The following is a 21,343-nucleotide window of genomic DNA, read 5'->3' as shown; positions in this document are numbered from 1 at the left end:
ACAAACCACTTTTCTCCAAGTTACCTGTACCCTTGCATTGTTCTTTCACCCACTGTGCTGTGACCTCTGCCCCTACTCCTCTACTGAAAGAAGAAGGGAAACGTGACAGAATTTGCCCACTGGGCTTCAGAGGTGAGGGGTAAGAGGGAACTAAGGATGATGGGCGATTTCTAGCTGAGCTGTCCCTCTGTGTGGTGACACCTGAGGAAGACAATGATACCAGAAATAGGACTAGGCCTAGGAGGGGAAAGGTGAGCTCAACTGTGCCCTCCAAAGCCTGTTGAAATCATTCACTCAGGACAGGCCACCAGGGGGAGCCATGGGAGAGATCAAGGATGCTCAGGATGGAAAAGAAGGGTGAGAGGGGAGAAGCAGGGCAATGAAAAAAAAAAAAAAAAGGCTGGGAAGGCAGGGGAACTGGGGCTCTGGATGGGCCTTAATAATTCCTGCTGAAAGGGGTGGGGTGTGAGAAGGCTAGAATGGGTCCTGCATGACCCTTCCCTCCAGAGGGAAGGACATTAGGAGAGAGCACCAAGAGCGCTGGTGGGCAAAGCGAGGACATGCTAGCAGGACTGGACCCAGGCCACATGGAAACCAAACCCAGGGCACCATGGAGCCTGAACACAGGGCTCCTGCTCAGAGGCCACCCAAGAACACCCGCCTCAGGGACAGGCCCACCCCGAAATGCCGTGGGTACTGTTCCTAACCTGCTCTGAGATGGGGCAGCTCCCACCCATCTCCTGTCCCCTACAGGCCCCCACCACTCAGAGAGAGGGAAGAACACAGGGATATGAGGGGAACTTTAATTGTGAACTGCAGGGGGCCCTGGCTGAAGAGCCAGAGGGAATGAGCTTGGCCGCTGCTCCTGGGCTTCACAGGTACCAGCAGCTCGCCTCACTGGAAGATGCTTTGTTCGGCCTGACAAGCAGAGCAGAGTCAGGGCCAACCCAGGACCAGTGCAGGCTCACAGCCACCTCCAATCCCCAGATAGCTAGGTTTGTGGGAAAGAGGGATGATAAGCTTGACACTCACTTCAGAAGACCTGGAACTTGTCATCCAGGGACCGCATGACCGCTGAAAGAGAGGCATGACCGAGCACTCCAGACACAGGAGTGCAAGAGACTGTCCCCCTGCCTCCCCTTCCCAGCTGCCCCTAGAATCTGAGTCCCCTCCAGCCCCTGTCCGATCAGCCCTGGGAATGACTCCCCCACCTGCCACTGGAACTCAATGTGGAAATGTCTTCTATGACAGAACACGCACCGGCAGTGCTCAAACACTGGGGTGTGGCAGAAGCATCCAAAAATGTGTTAAATGCAAACAAGCAAGCAAGCATACGAACACCAGACAACAACCATCAAGCAAACCACACCAACCAGTACTTAAAGGGAAAGTAAAGGAGGCGTCTCAAAAGGTCCTCAGAGAAGGAGACCTGTGGGACTCAAAGGCAGAGTACATGGAGTTCAGATGATTCACTGCTCTTTGTGCACGGCCCTGGCAGTCAAGGCACAGAAGGCTCCCGGGCCAGGCACAGCAACGTCCAGCCCTGTGATGCTGCCTGTCCCTGCAGCCCCACCCCGCCCCAGACACCTGCACCAGGAGACACTGAGGTCTGCCTCTGCCCCGCCCCTGCCACAGTCCTCCCCCACATTCCAACTCCTCATACCTAGTTGTTCTCTGAGGTCCTCTATTTCTTTCTGTAGAGCCACACACTAGTTACAGAGACATTGGAGAAAGAGAAAAGAGAATGATATTCTGCTCTCCACTCTCTGCCTCCTTCCACTCGCTCCCACTCCTCAGGTCCCCCATATGCCAGAACCAGGTGACAACACAGGCAGAGGGAAACCTCAGGGGAAAGGTGGAGCCCGATGTCCCTGTGGTGCAGGATGCACGGGAGCACCAAAGTCAGCTTAACCTGCACACGCAGCCCACCATCTCAGCGGGAGCCAGCACTCCTAGAAGCCACAGAAAGTGGTACCTGGAGACAGCCCTGTGTTCCGGGTGGCTGTTGCTGCTGCCTTTCTAGAACTGGGTGATGCACAGCTGACTCCTGATCACCTGAAAGAGAACACAAGATCCAGCTCTCCAGCCTGCTTGGGAAATGGAGAGGACCTGGCTGGGTCTAAAGGGAGGCAGCATCCCCCTCTGCAGGCAGCAAGTTGCACCTGCTCTGCCCCACAGCTCCACCCCTCTCTCTTGGCCCACCTTCTCTGCTACCCAGTGTCAGCCCCAGCTGCCACTGTGGACCCCCCTGTGGCTCCGGGTTGGACACTAACAGAAGTGCAGACACAGCCAGCCCCTGGGAGGAGCCATGTGACTGAACAGGCCCCAATTCAAAAGGCCACGTTCTGCTGCAAGTCTACTTCTGCAGATGGCGTCTGGGGCACTGCTACAAAGCATCCCTTCACATAAACCCCGCACACGGAATCAAGTGGCCCGAAGCCAGACTTGCTCACACCTAGTTTCCTGTGGGAACACTTCCTGCGTAGGCACAAAGGCCTGGGATCAAGGCCAGGGTCCCCAGAAGTGATAGAGTAAGAGGGTTCCACCCTTCTCCCCTCCCGTCCAACCCACAACACTCACCAGAGGCAGGGCCTCTGGGGGTGAGGCCTCTCTGACTCAGGTCCAAGGGCTGGGAGCTTGCCGGAGGCTGGGGGGCTCTGGTGTTGGGGTCACCACTGTTGAAGTCTCCACGGTGCATGCTCAGGCAAGGTGTACCCGGCCGGTGTGCTGGACACTAACACAGATTTCTCAGTGATTCGGGTTAGGGGGTGTGCCTGTTGCATATGATTAGGTGCGTACGGGGGCTGGGGTGTGGTGGGGAATGAAGGGAGAACTCCAAGGCTCATCTTGTCAGCACTGTCTCCCTCTCTCAGCCCCAGGCCAGGAGGTGGACCCGGGCCAGGGAGAAGTGTGAGGGTCATGGAGAAAGCTCAGGCCTCCTGGGAGAAGTGCTGGGAAGAATGAATCTGGAGGCAGATGGGACTAAACACTCTGCTGTGTGGCCCAAAGTGTAAGGGGACTCCTGTTCATGTTAGCAGCCAGACCTGCTTCCTACCCCAGCCCGTCTGGGGAGGAGGCAGGAAATGCACAAAGTGTGGCCAACAGGCACCAGCACCTACTAGGTTCTTTGTTGATGTCCGCCCCGACCACAGAGACCCCCAGATGGTGGGCACCCAACGACAACCCGTGAACAAGAGGCAGAGAGAGTAAGGGCAAAGAAGTGTGGGCTGGGTGAGGAGAAAGGCAGAGTGAATGGACAGGAGGAGGAGGAGGAGGAGGAGGAGGAGGAGGAGGAGGAGGAGGAGGAGGAGGAGGAGGACTGCAAAGGCCTACTCACTTGGGCTGTTGGAACTGTAGCTCTATTTGGGCCATCATCATCACCAGCCACAGGATGGGATTCCTGTGTCTTCTTCGCCATAGATCTCTTTGCAGTGCCACTGTGCTTGGGCTGCTTGGGTTCCAAGGGCACCAAGGAATACCTCTTGGACCTCCCAAACAGGGGAACACCCGGGATTGGGGGAAGGGTGGCCGTTTCCAGAGGAGCGGCTTTGAGTCTCTGCCCCCATATAGGGAAGACCCTGCCCAGGCTAAATTTTGAGCCACCCCCCAGGGATTTCTTCTCCTGGGTGGCCTTCTTCCTAGGAGTGGCCCTGGGCAGGCCTCCTGAAGCACAAGGAGGAGGAGGAGGAGGAGGAGGAGGAGGAGGAGGAGGAGGAGGAGGAGGAGGAGGAGGAAGAGGAGCAGCAGCAGCAGCAGTAGCAGCAACAGCAACAGCAGCAGCTGCTGCTCCAGGGTAGCTGGGCCTGCTCCCTCCCTTGCCCCAGATCACGCTTTGCCTTTTCTTGGAGGAACAGGATGCCAGCTCTCCCAAGGCCTGCCTTTCCATGGCAGAGGTGAGTCGGCCGGGAGCAGAGGTCGGCAGAGAGGTAGGTATTTGAAGGAAATTCCCTCTGGTCCCTACACAGGCGCAGTTGGCTGTGTCTCCTGGTTCCCTGGGGCTGCTGGAACTGGTCTGGCCTCCTTCTTTCGGGCAAAGGCTCACCCTCACCAGCTGTATCTCAGTGAGTTCATCTGAAGACTCAGGGTCGGAAGAGGGCAACTGGGCTTCCCCACTGCCCATCATCCTAGTTTTGGTGCCTCTCCCGGGGTTCCCCCAGGCCCGTCCCACCTGAGGCCCACTGGGGTGACGCAGAGGGGCAGCAGATGGGGCCTGCAGTGTTTCCAAGGAACCTGGGGCCAGCGCCCATCTCCGGCTGGGGCCCGCCTCTGCGTTAGCCCAAATGGCGGACAGTTCAGCCACCCAGCTCTCCGGGGACAGGTATCTGTGGGCGCCCGGGGTCTCCTGGCCTGTCAGCTGCTGCACGCTGGCCACAGACTCCACAGCGAGGTGGGGCACGAAGTCCAGGGCATCCCCCTTCTTATCAGCCATGGAGCCAGGCCTGCCTTCGCCGACACGCAGCACCGCCCCTCCTGCCTCTAGCTGTTCCCCCTGGGCCTCCAACTCGAACTCATAGCCCTCGGGGTCTGGGAGGCCGCCCTCGCCCTCCCCACTCCGCGGTGGCCCCAGCTCAAGGCCCAGGCCCGGTACCCGTGGGGCTCTGGGGCCTGCACTGGTGACGATGGTGCGCTTCACACCGTCCAGGCCAAAACCGTCTTCCTGAACCGAAGCCTCGTCGGTTGAGCTCATGTCGGGCAGGCCTGGCAGCCAGGGTCGAAGACAGAGGATCGCCCCCGTCCGAGCGAGAACAGTTAGGCCTTCGCGAACGCGGTCACCACAGAAGACACACGAGATACCACAAACATCGCGTGGTTTCACGCCTCTTCGATACCGGCATCGCGGCCTTCTCATTGGCCCGGCCCCTCCCCCCTGCCAACCGCCACGCCCCTTGTTGGGTCATCAACAGTAGGGACCTGGGTGCTTGGACTGCTGGGAAGTTTCTGGTTCTACTGGCCGTTTCCAAGCCAGTCCCAGCAGCGGAGTTCCCTTGTGGGTGCGCTCTTGCCCACGTTCCTGACCCACGCATTCTGGCTGGCAGCCTCCTTTCCGATGAGGGCCTCCCCTCGGAGCCCCAGATTCCCATCTGTACAGTGGGGGAAATAATATTGCCTGGATCAGGGTTCAATATAAAGACGGGGATGGAGCACCCAGCACAGGAAGAATTTGCAAGTCCCTGTTCCCCAGCAATACCTCCAGACCAAAAGGAAAGTGGGTGAGGAGATCCATAGTCAATGGTCAGTGCTCCTTGTACTATCTTTTTTTTTTTTAATGAAGGTCATAGAGCAGGTGTTTTGTGACTTGCAATGTGTGGGATCTCCCACTATGGCTGGATTTCCATAGGCAATCAGAATAGCACATGGATGCATGCCCAGGGTACTTTAGTAGCAGTATGTTGTTTGCCCACTCTATCAGAACCTATCCTACTCCCCACACTAGTTAATGTGTAGTAATGGGGATCCCTATGTCAAAGATGCCCCAAGAGATGTTCAGTATCACTGATCCTAAAGATACAAACTAAAATCATGAATCAATTTTCGTAGACCACGTTTACAACAGTGAAAGAAACATGCAAACCATGGGTGGAAGAGGTTGTGAACAAACTGGTGTTTTTGACATCCACTGGGGGTGTAGGTTGTGTGAGGGGGTGGGGAGGGGCCAGCCAATAGGGAAGCTAATTGAGCAGAATGAGCAGGGTGCAAATTCCCGAACTTTCACTCTGTGCCATCCCCCTCCTTAGCACTGTAGATAAATATTAACTCATCTTCACAGGACAGTCCTAGGTTTAGGAGACCACAGTTGCCACCTTACTAAGGAAAGGAAACAGACTCAGAGCTAAGTTCAACAAGGGCTGGGCACATCGTCTGGAGAAAAGCTGGTTATGTGTGGTGCACAAAGACACATGCACAAGAAAGTTAGTGAAGGGAATAATCTGGGAATACTCTGAATTCCCATTGGTCAGGGGATGCAGGTATGCAGTGTGAACTGTGTATCCAGTACATGAAAGTGAGGAAGTATCACTATAGTAGGCAGATTTTTGTTCTTTGGGAGACGCACCCATGGGTGGGATAGCTGGGTCATATGGGGGCTCCATTTCTAGTCTTTTGAGGGAATCCATGTTTCTTTCCCAAGTGGTCATACTCATTTGAATCCCACCAACAACGGACAAACATACCATTTCCTCTACATCTTCACCAGCAATTATCATTATTCGTATTCTTGATGATTGCCATTCTCATTGGGGGAAGATGAAATCTCAGGGCCACCCTGATTCCCATCTCCCATATTGTTAAGGATGTTGAGCATTGTTTCGTATCCTGATGGCCGTTTGTATTTCTTCTTTTGAGAAATGTCTATTTAGATGTTTTGCCCATTTTATTGAGAGGGTTATTAGCTGTTTTGCTGTAAAGTTTTTTTTTTGACTGTTTGTTTTCTTCATATATTCTTTTTAATCAACTGCCTGTCAGAAGAGTAGTGGGCAAAGACTCTCCCAATCTCCAGGCTCTCTCTTTGGGTTCTTCTTTCCTTTGCTGTGCTGAAGCTCCTTAATTTTATGCCATCCCACTTATTGATTCTTGGTTTTATTTCTTGAATTTTAGGAGCCTTACTAAGGAAGTTGGTGCCTTCACCAGTATGTTGGAGAGTTGCCCCTACAGGTTCGCCAGCAGGTTCACTGTTTCTAGTCTAACTCCTAGGACTTTGATCCACCTTGAGTTGATTTTTGTGGAGGCTGGTAGGTAGGGATCTAGGATCCATTCTTCTACCCGTGCTGTTATGGTTTACATATAAGGTGACCCCCCAAAAGCTCATGTGTGAAACAATGCAAGGAGTAGGGGTGAAATGTTTGGGTGATGAGAGCCATAACCCAATCAGTGTGTTAATACCCTGATAGGGATTAACTTGAGTGGTCACTAGGCAGGTAGGGTGTGGCTGGAGGAGATGGGTCGCTGGGGGGTGATGTACCTTAAGTGTATATTTCTTGGGCTGAGCTTAGCCTCTCTCTGCTTGCTGATCATGCCCTGAGCTGCTTTTCTCCACTACACACTTCTGCCATGATGTTCTGCCTCACCTTGAGCCCCGAGGAATGGAGCCGGCTGTCACTGGACTGAGACCTCTGAAACTGTGAGCCCGAAAATAAAGTTTTCCTCCTTAAAATTGTTCCGGTCAGGTCTGTTGCTCACAGCAGTAAAGAAAACCTGAGTAAAACATATGGATATGCAGTGTTCCCAGCACCGTTTGTTCAAAAGTCTATCCAGGTGTGCTTTCCGCACCTTTGTCAAGGATCAGATGGCTGTATTCATGTGGCTTCTTTGTCTTTTCTACTCTGTTCCACTGGACTTCCTTTCTGGTTTTATGCCAGTACCATGCTGCTTTTTGCTCCTATATCTGTAGAGTGTAATTTAAGATCAGGTATTGCTATGGCCCGAGGCTCATTCTTGCTGCTCAGGATTGCTGGGGCATTCTGGGTCTTTAACTCCTCCATCTACATTTCTGGGCTGTTTTGCCTAGTTCTGTGAAGAATGTCATTGGTATATTGACGGGGATTGCATTGAGTCTGTAGATGGCTAGGATTGGACCTTACCTTCCAATGAAGGCCGTCAGATGGCATATTTTGAAAATGGTCCTATATCTCACACCAGGATCAGAGCTGAGTGTAAAAGTAGCCACTGGTCCAGTTTCCGGGTTCTCTCAGGCTAATCCCGCAAACCACCTGCACACCGCCAGGCATACTCTGTTCCTTTCCTAGGCCTGAGTCCACTTGGGTGCAATTATTCTGTGCCTGTTTCAATCACACCTCACTCTTCCAGGAGTACTCTAGATCTCACGACAGGTACGTGCAGGGACAGTCTGATGATGCGTAATATGAACCTCGGGGGCTCCCCCACAGCAGAGGGTCCCTGGGTGGCCAATTCCAGGTGGCCTGCTGCCTCTGCTCTCCTCTTGCCAGTGGAACACTTTTACACACCAGCTCACTGTGCTGCCTCTGGATCATTTAAGACCAGACTGCCTCTCTGTTCCTTGGCTATCCCCACGCCAAATACTTTGTAGATTTTTCTCTATTTTAGCCTGGGTCGCCCCTCCCCTCTGTGGTGAACCAGCGTCCCTGCTGTGACCGAATTTCTGGGCCTCTGCAATTCTGGTACTGAAACTTGGTGAACAGTATCCCCGCTGCTAGATTCCCTAGCCATGGGGCAGCTGGAAAACACACCCTTCCTCAACCCTGCCATATTTATTTCCTCCTAACCTGGGAGGTAATGAATGCCCTAATTTCCCTCTGTCTTCAGTTTTTCCTGCTAAATTTTCAGCACTCTTTGGAACATAATCTTTTCCTGGAAGTGGCTGCAGATTGTTTGTTTTATAATGTTTTTAAAGGATTATTTGCCTGCTTTTCTGTCCTTGGTGAGTTCTGAGTAACATAGATCAGTCCTTCAGCTAGTCCTAAGACAGACCAGAATGGAAATATACAGTTCTTTAGGAGGTCTAGTCAACTTTCTTGGGATCCTCAGAGCAGAGTCTCACACCAAGAGTATGGACAGCAGTATACAGGGCTGCCACTGAGCTAGGTATGGGCATGGGGCAAGGACCAGAAAGAAGGACACAGTTATTTCCTACTGTCTTAAACGTGCCTGTTTCCTGGCTCCGCTTTGCCTGGCTGTGGAAAACGTAGGCTGTTTTCCAAACTTCTGAGAAACATGGTTTTGATCATTATTCATTGATTTTTTTGTTTGTTTTTCAGGAAGCCCTGGGAGCTACCTGCTTCACCACGTCTGCGGATTTGCTCATGCCAGCCAAGTTTTTTAAAAGTTGAGAAAAAAAATTCAGTGCAGAAAGCAAAGTCTTTCACAGATGGCACTGCAACATTTGGCATCGAAGCACACACGAACACACACAGACACAAATAAAGCAAAACAAGCAAAAGTGACAAAAGGAAGGGGAAAAAAGGAATAAAACCTGAGTCTAATATTACACCTTATACAAACCTTAGCTTATGATGGATCATGGGTCAAAATGTAAAGCGTTAAACCAATGACATTTTGGCAAGCAAATGTAAAAGAAAAATCATTATGACCTGAAGTTAGGTGAAGAATCCTTAAAAATAACAACAAGAATGCTGGTCTTGAGTAATTATAACTGCCATTTCTTATAAAGCTAAAATGCAATTTGTCATGTAATTCAACAACCTCAGGTGGACGCTGCTTGACCTGAAGGCTGGACCAAGATACATGTTCACCCCAAAACACGTGCATGAATGTTGGTAGAAATCTTATTCATAATCAAGAGAAACTAACATCAATCAAAGAGGAATTAATAAGAGCCATACAACAGGACACTATTGAACAATATAAAGGAAGGAACTGTTGATACATGCAATAACACGGATGAATTGCAAATGCATAACTGCTAAGAGAGGAATGCTGATATGAAATGGTCACATACTGTAGAAGGCAAAGCTAGCTACAAGGACAGAAATCAGATCCCATGGTTGTCAGAGGATCAGAATAAGTGAGATGATTTGATGACCAAGGGTCAGAACGAGGGAGATTTTTGTGGTGGTGGTACTGCTGTGAGTCTTCAACAAGGTGGTCACTACATGGGTCGCTGTCCATGTGTCAAAAGTCTCAGTACCAACAACCAAGACTGGCAAAATAGTAGCAGCCTTCTCAAAAGTCATATTGGAAGGCAGAAAACAGTGGAACTACATCTGCTTCCTGGTGCTTGGCAAAACTGATTCTCTAGCTAAAATTATGTGCGAAGCTACAATTAACTATGAGATTACAGGTACTTTCTGTTCCTACAATTATCTCAAGAGATCCTGTATACCATGTATCTTGACTAGTAAGTTCCTGGAGGAGAGGTCCATTCAAAACACTGGAGACAACCAAGAACAGGTGGAATCCAGGAAAGAGGGGATACTTCCAGGGGTTTCACAAAGCAATATTCTAAGGGCAATACCTTTGGATATCAATCAAGTTTGAAGCTAGGTCTAGAAGGTTGATCTCCAAAGACAGAAAACTGCATTAGTTGAAGATTTGGAAAAGACAGTTTGATAGGCCCATGAAAGAAATGTAAGCTCTTGCGGGGGAGGAGGGGTACTTTTCTCTCTTTCTAATTGATGTATTTCCAAGTCCTAAAAAAGTACCTGGCAGAGAAGGCTCCTGTAAAGACTGATGCAATGAAAGAGCAAAGTGGTGTTGTAAGGCACAGACGAGGCAGGGCTCCGAAGATAGCAGGAAACAGTTTTACTTGGCTGCAGCCAGGTTCAGAGGGTACAGCTTTTGCTGTCATCAATTAATCCCCTGAGCCCCAAGTTCAAATAGTTTCAAAACTTTATACACAGCATGTAAGGGTAGGGGCTCAGAAGTTCAAACAAAAGCAGCTTCCTCTTTCACTATTCTGGGCAAGTTAACTCTTCAAGTATACTGCCTGGGAAGGGGAGAATTTCTTCCCCTTTCTTCCCTCCACCTGCCAGCTGTTATGATAGAGCCCAATCAGTAGCTTCTATTATCTCAGAAATGTAGACATCTCTGTGAAGCTCCAGCTCAAGGCCAGAGGCCTTGTTGAGGATTTGTTTTTTTTTTTTTTTAATAGCATTCTGCATTTGCAAACACACTTCTAAAAACTACTATACTGGATAAATGTTTGTGAAAAACTGATTTCTTCAAGCCCAGTGGCCAAGTAAAATAAAGTAACAGGAAATTTGGAAGTTTACCTACTACATTGAACTCTTTTGTAGAGACTCTTTTGCTGATGGTCCTAAAATTAATTATGGTGAAGACTTCTGGAGACGCTTCCTTAGGATTTTCTGTGGAGGAAGGGGTGCCACTACAGTGGGAGACAGCAGTTAGAGACACAGAGTGTGCAGGACCCAGCTAAGGAGGTTTCTATTCGGTAAAGGTGAGTAGAGAAAAAAATGGGGTACTTTGAAGGGAAGGTGAGATCAAAAGCAGTGTATTCAAAATGACACAAGTGATATCGTGCTTCCATGGTTGGAAGAGAACTGTACACCAAGAAAAATCATTTAAAACGAGGCATAGGAGTCGTCTTGTGATTGCCTGAAGGTTGTCAGGGCAATGGAAAACAAGGCCATCAGATGAGAGGGAAAGTGTTCCTTCATGAGGAAGTGCCACGATGTCGTCAAATATCTTCCTCTATTCTATTCTCACAACAAAACATGGTGAAAATAAAAGAAGTGTTTCTGTTTACTGGAAAACATCATAATAGAGAAACGGGGCAGGCAAAGAGATATTTGCATCACATGAAGTCATCAAAGAATTTGGACAGAAAATGCATAGAGAACTCCCACAGTTAAACAGGCAAGTAACCCAAGGAGGAAGTGGGGAAAAGACTTTGGAGGAGGTACCTCACAGGAGAGAAAACTGTTAGACCAGGACGCAAGAAAAGACCACTGACTCCAATTAAAATCAAATTAAAGCAAGCTTATTATTTCGACCGGCCGGGCTGCCTTTCCCTCCCAAAACGGTGGGAACAAGACAGCCCCGAGGCTTCTTTGTGGCCCCGTTTTATAGCCCAAAAAGTTACACAAAGGGGGGGTTACAGATAACAACACTCTGAGGAGCATAACACAAGTTTACATTTTTGCTGGCCCCGGCATCAGAATTTATGGAGATCTTAGAGACTCAGAGGGGGTCATTGTGCGGCCAGGGAAGGCCAGAATTTATGAGGCGCCACTAAGGTTTAGGGAAGGGTTGTTATCTGGTCAGGGAAAACCGGACCTGGTTGAGTTCAGGGCACGGGCAGGCATTCCAAGTAGGTTCAGAATTTGCAGTAATTTATAGTAAAGCCGAAATTATCTTTTCATGGTTTTATGGCGAGATGCCCAATTTTAAGAAAGGTTGGGTCTATCAAACTCCAAAGGCCAGTGCGTGTGCAAGAGGCTCAGGCTCCTTAATAATCAAGGGATTACACATTGAAAGCAACATGGTATGTTTCATTGCAGCAGATGGGCAAAAGTTTATAGCTTGATATTAACAAATATTAATGAGGATGTAGATGAAGTGTAACAGTGAAACACCCTGTTAGGGGGGTGAATTGGGACAACCACTTGGAAAGAGAGCCAGCGTGAGCGGATAACGCTGGAGCTGGGCCTCACCTGTAAGTCAATGATTCCACACCCAGGTGTGGACACACCTTCCCAGCCATTTTATAAAGTGGCACACACAGTGAACCAGGCCCATAGGGCTCACAGGAGTAAAACAGCAAGGCTGCTCAGGGCCAGATCCAACAAATCCAGGGCATCCTGCATGGCTGCTTCTGGGGCTAAGGGTCTCAAAAGTGGAACGCTGTGCCACAGAGAGAGGTTGCAAATGTGTACCAGAAAACGTGGCACAGAATGTTGGTAGCAGCACTGAGTAATAGCCCCTGAACTGGGAAAGACCCAAAGGCCCATCAGCAGGTAAATGGATGTACTGATGGAGACACTGTCAGTCCCCATTATATGCAACTTTGCCATCCAGGTTGCTAATTAAACTGTCTCCTAAGCTTTATTTGTAAGCCAACATCAATACAGAAGGTACTTCAGAGTGATTAACAGGCATTAGGAAAATGGGGAAAAATCAGAGTCACCCAAAGGCCAAAGGCTAAATGTGTTCCCTGTTGGGGTCAAGATGGGGAGCTCTTCCTTCCTAAGGTTTAAGCAAGTGTCTTTTTCTCAGTCCTTTTACACCAAGCTGAGACTTCTTCAACCAGCTCCCAGCCAGTGACAGAGCATGGCTGGGGGCCATTGCTGAAGGGCAAAGCCTGACAGCTCCAGGCTGGGGCTTCACAGCAGCCTGACTGATTCTCTGTTGGGATTAAAGTGCACCTGAGATTCCTATGCCACCCTGCGTTCTCCCTCCTTGTCTCTTACTGGCACCAGGCCCTGCATGCAGCCCTGCAGATTCTCACTGCCTCACTGCTCCTTCCCCTCGATTCCTCTTGCCCCACAACCATTTTTCACATCCAGTCACGCACTGACCTCTGTACATCTGGAACAATTGAACTCAAAACAAGGGCTCCCAGGAGAGGTCCAAGGAAAGACAATAATCTCAGGTGTGTGGATGGCCTCTCTCACCTCAGGAATGACAAAGGGCAGCCCATCCTCGGGGCTACTTGGGCCATGCATAATCTCTAGGACGAGGCCCCCCTCTGATTGCTCCATGTTTCTAACACTTGGTTATCGGGCGAGCATCCCAGGGGAGACTGTCACCCTCGTGGGCGAGGTGATGAAGGACTGCATGGTATGGAGGGACAGACTCCTCAGTGATAGCAGTGCCAGCATTGTCTTTTAGCCCTGTGGAGACATGATGAGGAATAAAGGGACATTCCATGCGTGGCTCACAAGGAGGCGCTTCAATCCGACAGAAGATGAGTGGACACAACTGAGGAGCCCCTGTCCACGATGATTTCTCAGCAAGAGATGCAGAACCTGCACCTCCAGAAGCCTCAGTACTTGCAGGCTGAACCTTCCTTGTCTGGCAAGAGCTAGCACCAGCCCTGTGCTGGTAGATGGCCACATGCTTTCCCCACAGAACACAGGCAACTACCTCAAGAGCTGCCCCCTTCTCAATTACTAGTGCTCCCTTCTACTGCACAGGCTGATGAGTAACAGAAGTGCTTTACACCAAGAAGGTTGCATGCAGACTGAGGCTGAACCAGCTGGAGACAAGGAATAGCCCTGGGGTTGGATTTTCACTGTGCTGGAAAAAGGGAGCTGAAATAAACAATGGACAAACAATTATTCCCGAGTGGGGGCACATCCTCACATCATGGGATTAAAGACCTTAGCAGGGACTCCAGGAGATGAGAGGAGATTCACTGCCAGGATGACCCTGAGAAGCTTCAAGAAAGTGGTGTCACACAGGCAGCAAAAGGGAAGTGCTTGCCTTGGCAGAGGAGGGAGTAAAATGCTGAGTGATGTACCCATGTCGCAGGAATCAGAAGGTGTGAAGCCCCTCAGCTGACCAGTGGGTTCTGTTCCACAGTAGGGCCCAGAGCACACACCATTCACCGAGACCACTGGGAGCATGTTGGTTAGAGGGGCGGCAGGTCTAGTGGTTGCTCTCCTCTGCATAACCCCTGGAATGGGGAAAGGACAGTTTCCCCAGGCCTAGGTTCATTACCTCCTCCCGTGCAATGAGGGGTCCTGGCATGAGAGGGTGCGTGAGGCTCTCAGCTCAGCCCCACGGATCCAAGAAGTGGATGACCCTGAATGAGGAAGGACCCCCAGACATGAGGTGGTAAGGGTACCCTGTTCCCGTACCTCAGTCCTGGCCTAAGACACCGACTGCTATTTACACAGGTGATGGTATCCCAGGCAGAAGGAGACAGCCAGAGTTTTTAAGGATGGCGGAAAGAGAATCTGAGATGAAGGCCCTGGGAACGTGGTCAGGATCACAGTTAGGTGACTGGGTGCCTGGATCAAACCTGGTCCTTTCTCCTGTCCTCAAGTGGATGTTTGTGAGTGATAACACTTGACAATCTGAATCAAAAGTTCCACCTTGGGTCAGGGGTCTGTACAGTCAATGCTATCCTGATTGGGAAGGCCTGTGGAAACCATGAAACTGGCCTCCACCCCAGCTCAAGAAATTAAGTCCAAGGCAACATATGTTCCTGGAGGAGTGGGGCTGGGTTCACCAAACATTTGTTCCACCCCTAGAGAAGTAAGGGTTGCAGGGAAAGAGAATGTAGGAGAATCATAGCAATAAGGAGAGTGAAGAAAGTTGTGGAAATTTTGGGAATCTATGGGACAGGGAGGAGGAAGGCAGTGGAAATGAGGAGAGGGACACGACACGCATCCACTGGATGGACGGGTGATGTTTCTGAGATGGGCATTGGAGAGACAACATTTTGTGGTAGGCTTTGTTATCCCTGTTGGCATGCCTGAAATAGCCCAACCTGTCTTCTAAAGTCATTTTGAGGAGCAGGACTGGTGGCTTTCAAGACACAGCAGTGATTGCGTGGATACGGGTAGAAGTGGGTGACCACAGGTGTGTATGGGACACAGGCTTCCTTGCTGTGCCATCTTCTCCAGCAGGGCAGGTTTCCCAGGTGCAGATCCAGAAACACTGGGCCTTTGTCTTCCCTGGGCCAAGTGGTGTGCTCGCATTCCAGGACTCTATTGGAGATCAGTCATTGTAGGATAGATGAGGGAGAGGCAAGGAAAGATAGGTGAGTATGAGTGGGAATCTGGGGCACGCAGTTGTGAAATTAATTGAGGGCTGATCCAGTAGGAGTTGTATGGGAAGCGAGGGAAATTCTAGCACTCCAAACCCTTACAGAAACAAAGGAAGGGTTTGCTCTCCAGACATAAGACTGCACAGTTTGGGGAAGCTGGGAACCCAGAGTCTCAAGGAACATAAGACTGAACATTGGCTCCTCACCGCGACTGGTAGGGCTTTCTTGTGTGTTCATTCTGGCCCCTTGGTGCATTCTTTACATATCACTATATGTGTTCTCATGGGAATCCAAGGACTGTTTTGGGCTTTCAAACTTACAAATGTGTTTCCAAATCCATGCTTGTTCTGCAACTTGGTATACGCAGTCATGGGACTGTCCTTGAAACGTATTAACAGAGTTTCGTGTGTATCAGTACAATGCACAACAGCCAAATTATGGACAGCCTAGGTGCCATCTGGAGACAAATGTATAAAGAAAATGTGGTATATATACCCATGGGAATTCTCCTCCGCCATACAGGGAATAAAATTGTGTCATTTGCTGGTAAATGGATGGAACTGGTAAGTGAAATACATTGGGCTCTGAAGATCAAGGGTCCAATGTTTTCTCTCATATGTGGGAACTGGTAAGAAATGCAGATGCACATGCACATTATGAGTCAGGGCTCTCCTAAAAAATAGGACCAATAGAATGTGTGTTTCTCTTTATTTATTTGTTTTATGGAATGTATTCACACAACTATGGAAGTTGGAAAGCCCCAATATCTGTAGAGGGATGTAGCAAGCTGGAAACCTGAAGAGCTGATGGTTTAATGCCAATCCAAGGCAGAAGGCCTGAAGTGTAGGAGAACCAATGGTCTATTCCTCATCCAAAGTTCAAAAGGCTCAAGACCCAATTAGAGCTGATATGTCATTTCAAGTCTGAAGGCAGAAAAAAACTCCCATATTCCAATTCAGAGGCAGTCCGACAAGAAGAATTCTCTCCTACTCAGTGGAGGGTCAGGTTTGTTGTTCAATGCAGGCCTTCACTGATTGGATGAAGCCCGCTCACCTTTTGGGAGAGCAATCTGCTTTACTCAGGCTACCAATTTAAATGTCAACCTCCTCCCCATATGCCCTCACAAAACCACCCATGATGGTATTTGACTAAATATCTGGGCATGTCATCCCCAGTCAAGGTGACACGAGAAATTAACAATCACAATATAGTTACCACTATTCATATATTATATATTTTACATACATATAAGCATTCATCACAAAACAAGGAAGTATACTCATGTTGATTATAATCCTCAATTCTATAACGGGTCATACAGGAACATAACTGGTATTTTAAACTACCTTTGCCCACCCCTTCCATGTTCCCTTTACCCTCGGCAAGCACTTCATCTGTGCCAATGATCCCAGGTAGCCTTTTACTTGTGTGACCAAAGCTTTCATTACTCAGGAATGGTTCCATTGTGGTTTCTATCAGACTTAATACTGAGATGACCTAAGGGATCTCCCATATGTTAGAGGTATGCTTACTTATCTCCATTTCAGAGTAGCAGTCCAATTGTCCCCAGGGTTATCAGGACAATGCAGTAGTAACTCGCTTCTTCACCTTTGATTCACGGGCCTGAAGAGTCCAAAGTAGCTGGTGGCCATCTTACCTTACAAATCAATGGAGCCATTGCTGAGTCTCCTGGAGGGTATATTGCCCCCCTTGGAACTAAGACCTCTGGGACAGCAGAGAGCTATCCTGGGGACAAGAAGCAAACATTCTGCTGGTGGATGACTAAGGTTAATAGTGAGTGGTGCCACTCCCATTCCATCCCTTGATTTCAGGACTTGGGAATCCTGGCTATGGTAGAAACAGCAATACACATTAGACACTGGATCAGAGTAGACAGTATCCTAGAGGCTTTGTCCCAGCCCTTCAGGGTATTGCGATCCAGCTGGCAATGCTGGTTCATTTTCAAAAGGTGTTCTTACACCCTCTCAAGCCATCCGTGAAACTGGAGTTTTCAAATGAGACGAGATTCCTGCTTCAGCTGGCAGATGGGATTTGTGCAGGCTGTGGACCTCACCAATGTACTTCTGGGTTCTTGTCTCACAAATTCAAAGATTAAAATGCACAGGCAATAATGGAACAGAATTGATATAAATGAGAAGGGAGAGAACTCTGTGATGCAGGAGGGGACTTGACAGTTTTACAGTGTTGGGGCCTTCCAGGAAACTGAGGCAGCAAGAAGACACCCTCCCTCCAAACCCCGATTCTAGGTATCACTTCAGAATATTTTCAGATGTTTCACTCAGAGTAACAGGCATGAGTCTTTGGGGACAGGAAGAAGCAGAGGGGACACTCTCAAGGGAGAGAGTGAATCCCCTCAGAGAGGAGAAGGGACAAGTGCCTCTCCTGCTGTCCAGTTTTATTGAGGCTCCCAGAAAGTTTCCAGAGAGTCCTGCCCATGTCCACCTCTTGGCTTTTGACTGACAGCAGGATGACATCAGACTTTCAAGTCCCCACTGCCATGACAACTCTAGGTCCCTTTGGCCCATGCTGAGCAGTTCTAATGGTATTCTTAACCAAACATTTTTACACATTTTATGGTTAGGAGGAATTATTCTTATGTCCCTAAGTTCTGGGATCTTGTCTGTGGAAACAGTCACAAAGACCTTGCCCTTTAGGTGAGATCCTATTAACATTCCTGTGGGTCTGCAGATAAGAGGTAGTTTGCTGTGGAACATGACATATCTTGTCCACTTAAGCCAGGCAGGCCTGCAGGTTACTTGATTCTTGGAAAAGAAATCAAGTGGTAGTTGGCAAGAAGGCCCATTTTAAGGAATTATTCATTTAACATCATGTTCCTACCTCTGTTTGCCCCCTATCAGCTGCTTTGGGAATGTGGGGAGTTTGGAAAACCAGTGAATGGGTCCCTCATGGCATTTCATTTGCTGTGAACTGTCTTCCCGGATCAGAAGCAACACCATGATGGTAGAATAGATATTCTATAATTCCATAGATGTAGTTTGTTTAGAAGTACCATGTGCAGAGAAGGCAGATCTGAACCCCCCGGAGTACATGTCTTTTCCAGTGTGAACCAAACACTGTCCCTTGCAAGATGGAAAAGGTCCAAGGTAATCAACATGCCACCAGGTTTGATTGCTCTGATAAATTATGGCAAAGCGATAAATTATGGCAAACTGAATTATAGTATAACTCCTTCCAGTGCAGACACAGTGTTGGTCTCTACAGTTGGAAAATGAGCACTCTGCATTGCTTATGGCCAGTCAGCCTTTGGGAGTGGAGTCCAAGGATCACCTCTATCCCCTCCAGCATGTCCACGTTTTTCATAAGACCACTGGGCAATGAGAAGTGTGGCTGGAGAAAGAGAGCACCTGTAGGGGTCATCCTTTCCACTTGATTGTTAAAATCCTCCTCTGTTGGGGTATCCATTTGGTGGGCATTGACCTGAGACACACATATCTTTATGTTTTTTTTGTGTGTGTGTTTCAGATTTTCGGTGCTTGGGATAGAAGGGCATGTGAAGGGCATATGCCTCTGAAGGGCATGCAAGACACATGCTTTACCTCAGGGACAAACTTCCACCTCCTCTTCATGTCTTTTGCTTATTCGGAGAGTTCCATCCACACATCTGTTCCCCAGATTTCCTTGTCAACAATGTTCCAATCACATTCCTTCCAAAATTCTGACCATCATGCCAAACCATTGGCCACAGCCTATGTTTGCCTATATAGTTTCCACGAACAGTGAACAATGAGGGGTTCTTCCCAGAGTTCTGCCCACCAGGAGGATTTCCCTTCACCACTGTCCTACAGGGATGTCCCACAAGGGGTCTGGTGCTGCAGCTGTCCAGTTTCAGGTGCTAATTGCATAATTCACAGCACCTTCTGCAAACCAGACCTGAGTCTCCCTTTGTCAAATTGATCATAAAAAGCTTCTCATGATCCCACATGTGCAGTCTGGGGGAGAGAGAGTTGTATAGCTGAAGTGGGGACCACGGACACTTGGGGCATTTCATGTAACATACTTGTGCTTTCTCGGCTTGCTCGAGCTCAGTCACATACATACACTTCCATTGGATGGTGTGCTGTGGTGCATGACCAGTATTATGGCTTGACGGTTCAGACAATACCCAGCTCCTCATGAGGCTCCATATGCAGAGTAACTGGCTGACCCATATTTAAATATCCAGTCCCTTGTAACGCCCAGTAGCAAGCCAAAAGCTGTCTCTCAAAAGGAGATCAGTTATCCAAGGGGGATTGAAGGGCTTTGCTCCCAAATCCTAAGGGCTTGTGCTCTAGCTCACCTGTACAATCCTGCTAAAGTATCCAAACAGAGAATCTCTCTGACCCTGGCAATTCAAGTGCCATTGATCTGCTGGATGATATGGCCCAAGAGGTAGAACAGGTAACTTGGCAGGCAGCCTGGACCTGTTACAGAGCCTCCTCTTAAAATTAGCAGAGTTGATTAAATTCAGTAGCTATAAAAAAGAAAGAAAGGAAGGAAGGAAGGAAGGAAGGAAGGAAGGAAGGAAGGAAGGAAGGAAGGAAGGAAGGAAGGAAGAAGAAAGAAAGAAAAAAAATTCAGTAGCTTTGAATGATGCTCAATAAAGGGGCCAGTGTAACTCCTTCCAATGCAGAAGATGTTATTCTCCAAATCAAATGAGGCCCACTAGGAGTTGTGTTTCATTTTGGGTGGTATGAGGGGAAGATGCAGCAATTTATCCTTCACCTTAGCAGGGTTATCTTGACATGCCCCACACCCCAGGACCTCTAGAAATTTCACTGGAGTAGAAGCCACTGCATTTTCATCAGATTTATTTCCCAGGCTGTGTTAGTTGGATGTTCATCACAGTGACAATACATTTAAAAAGAGGAAAGACTTACTTGGGTTCGTAGCTTCAGAGGTTTTAATCCATGATCGGCTGACTCTATTGCTCTGGGCCTGAGATGAGGCAGAAAACGATGACAAAAGCTTGTGGCAGAGGAATACTGTGCATCTGATGGTGACCAGGAAATAGAGGGAGAGAGGCAAAGAGGAAGAGGCCAGAGACAAGAAATTTCCTTTGAGTACATGCCCTCAGAGACCTTCCTCCTCCAACTTGCTCACACCTCCTACAGTTTATACCACCTCCAATAATGGCACGGGGCTCTGAAACCCTCAAGGCATTATTCTTTTTCTTTTCTTTTGTGGTGCTTGGGATTAGTCTCAGGGCTTTGTGCATGTGATGCAAGCAGTCTCCCAGCTGAGCTATATCCCCAGCCCAAGGCATTCATCTTATGAGTTTAGAGTCCTCATGATCCAATAATTTCCTAAATACCCCACCTCTTTTTCCTCTGTGCTGAGGAAAAAGCCTTCAACACATGAGTCTTTGTGGGATGCTCCAGGTCCAAATCAAAACATAGTGTGTGACATGCAGATACCTTTCCAGTAAGTCTATAGCAGTTGCTGCTTCTTGTCCACATGTCCAATCTGAATAATGTCACTGATGGAAGAGACCCATGTAATGTCTTGTGGGAAGAAAGGTGACCAAGATCCCTTGGATTTAAATCAGGATACAGTGCTGGAGCACTGACAGACCAGCGTTGCCAGCTGAAAACAAGCTGCTCCTGGTGGTCTTTACCAATGGGTGGGGATAAAAGAGGATTTTCCTCATCAGTCACTACACACCAGTGGATGATAATCTGCCCAAGAAACGAAACCACTACCAACACACCATCTATAATTGGAGTCCTCACCTGGTTCACCTTGGGGCTAATCCACTGTCAATCTCCAAGTTGTCTTTTCTGTACTGGACAGTTAGGCAAGTTAAATGGGGATGTGCTAGGTATCACCAACCCTGCAATCTTTTAGTTCTCGGGGGTGGCACTAATCTCTACAGTCTCTCTAGGAATGCAGTATTGCATTTGGTTGACTATTTTCCTAGGCAGAAGCAGTTCTAGAGCCTTCCAATTGACCTTTGCCACCATAATAACCCTCATTCTTCCCACAGGGAAGCAATGAGGGGATTCTACCAGGGGTTGAGTATATCTATGCCAAATTTGCATTCAGGAACTGGCAAAATAACCATTATGTAGGATCCACTGGACACACTGTGAGTTGAACCTCAGCTAAAACCCCATAAGTACCTGATTGAGACTGAACCCAAGACCAGGAAACATG

Source organism: Urocitellus parryii, chromosome X (assembly GCF_045843805.1).
Source record: "Urocitellus parryii isolate mUroPar1 chromosome X, mUroPar1.hap1, whole genome shotgun sequence".
Lineage (NCBI taxonomy): Eukaryota > Metazoa > Chordata > Mammalia > Rodentia > Sciuridae > Urocitellus > Urocitellus parryii.
The sequence above is the reverse complement of the archived record's forward strand: the minus strand, read 5'-3'. Positions refer to the sequence as shown.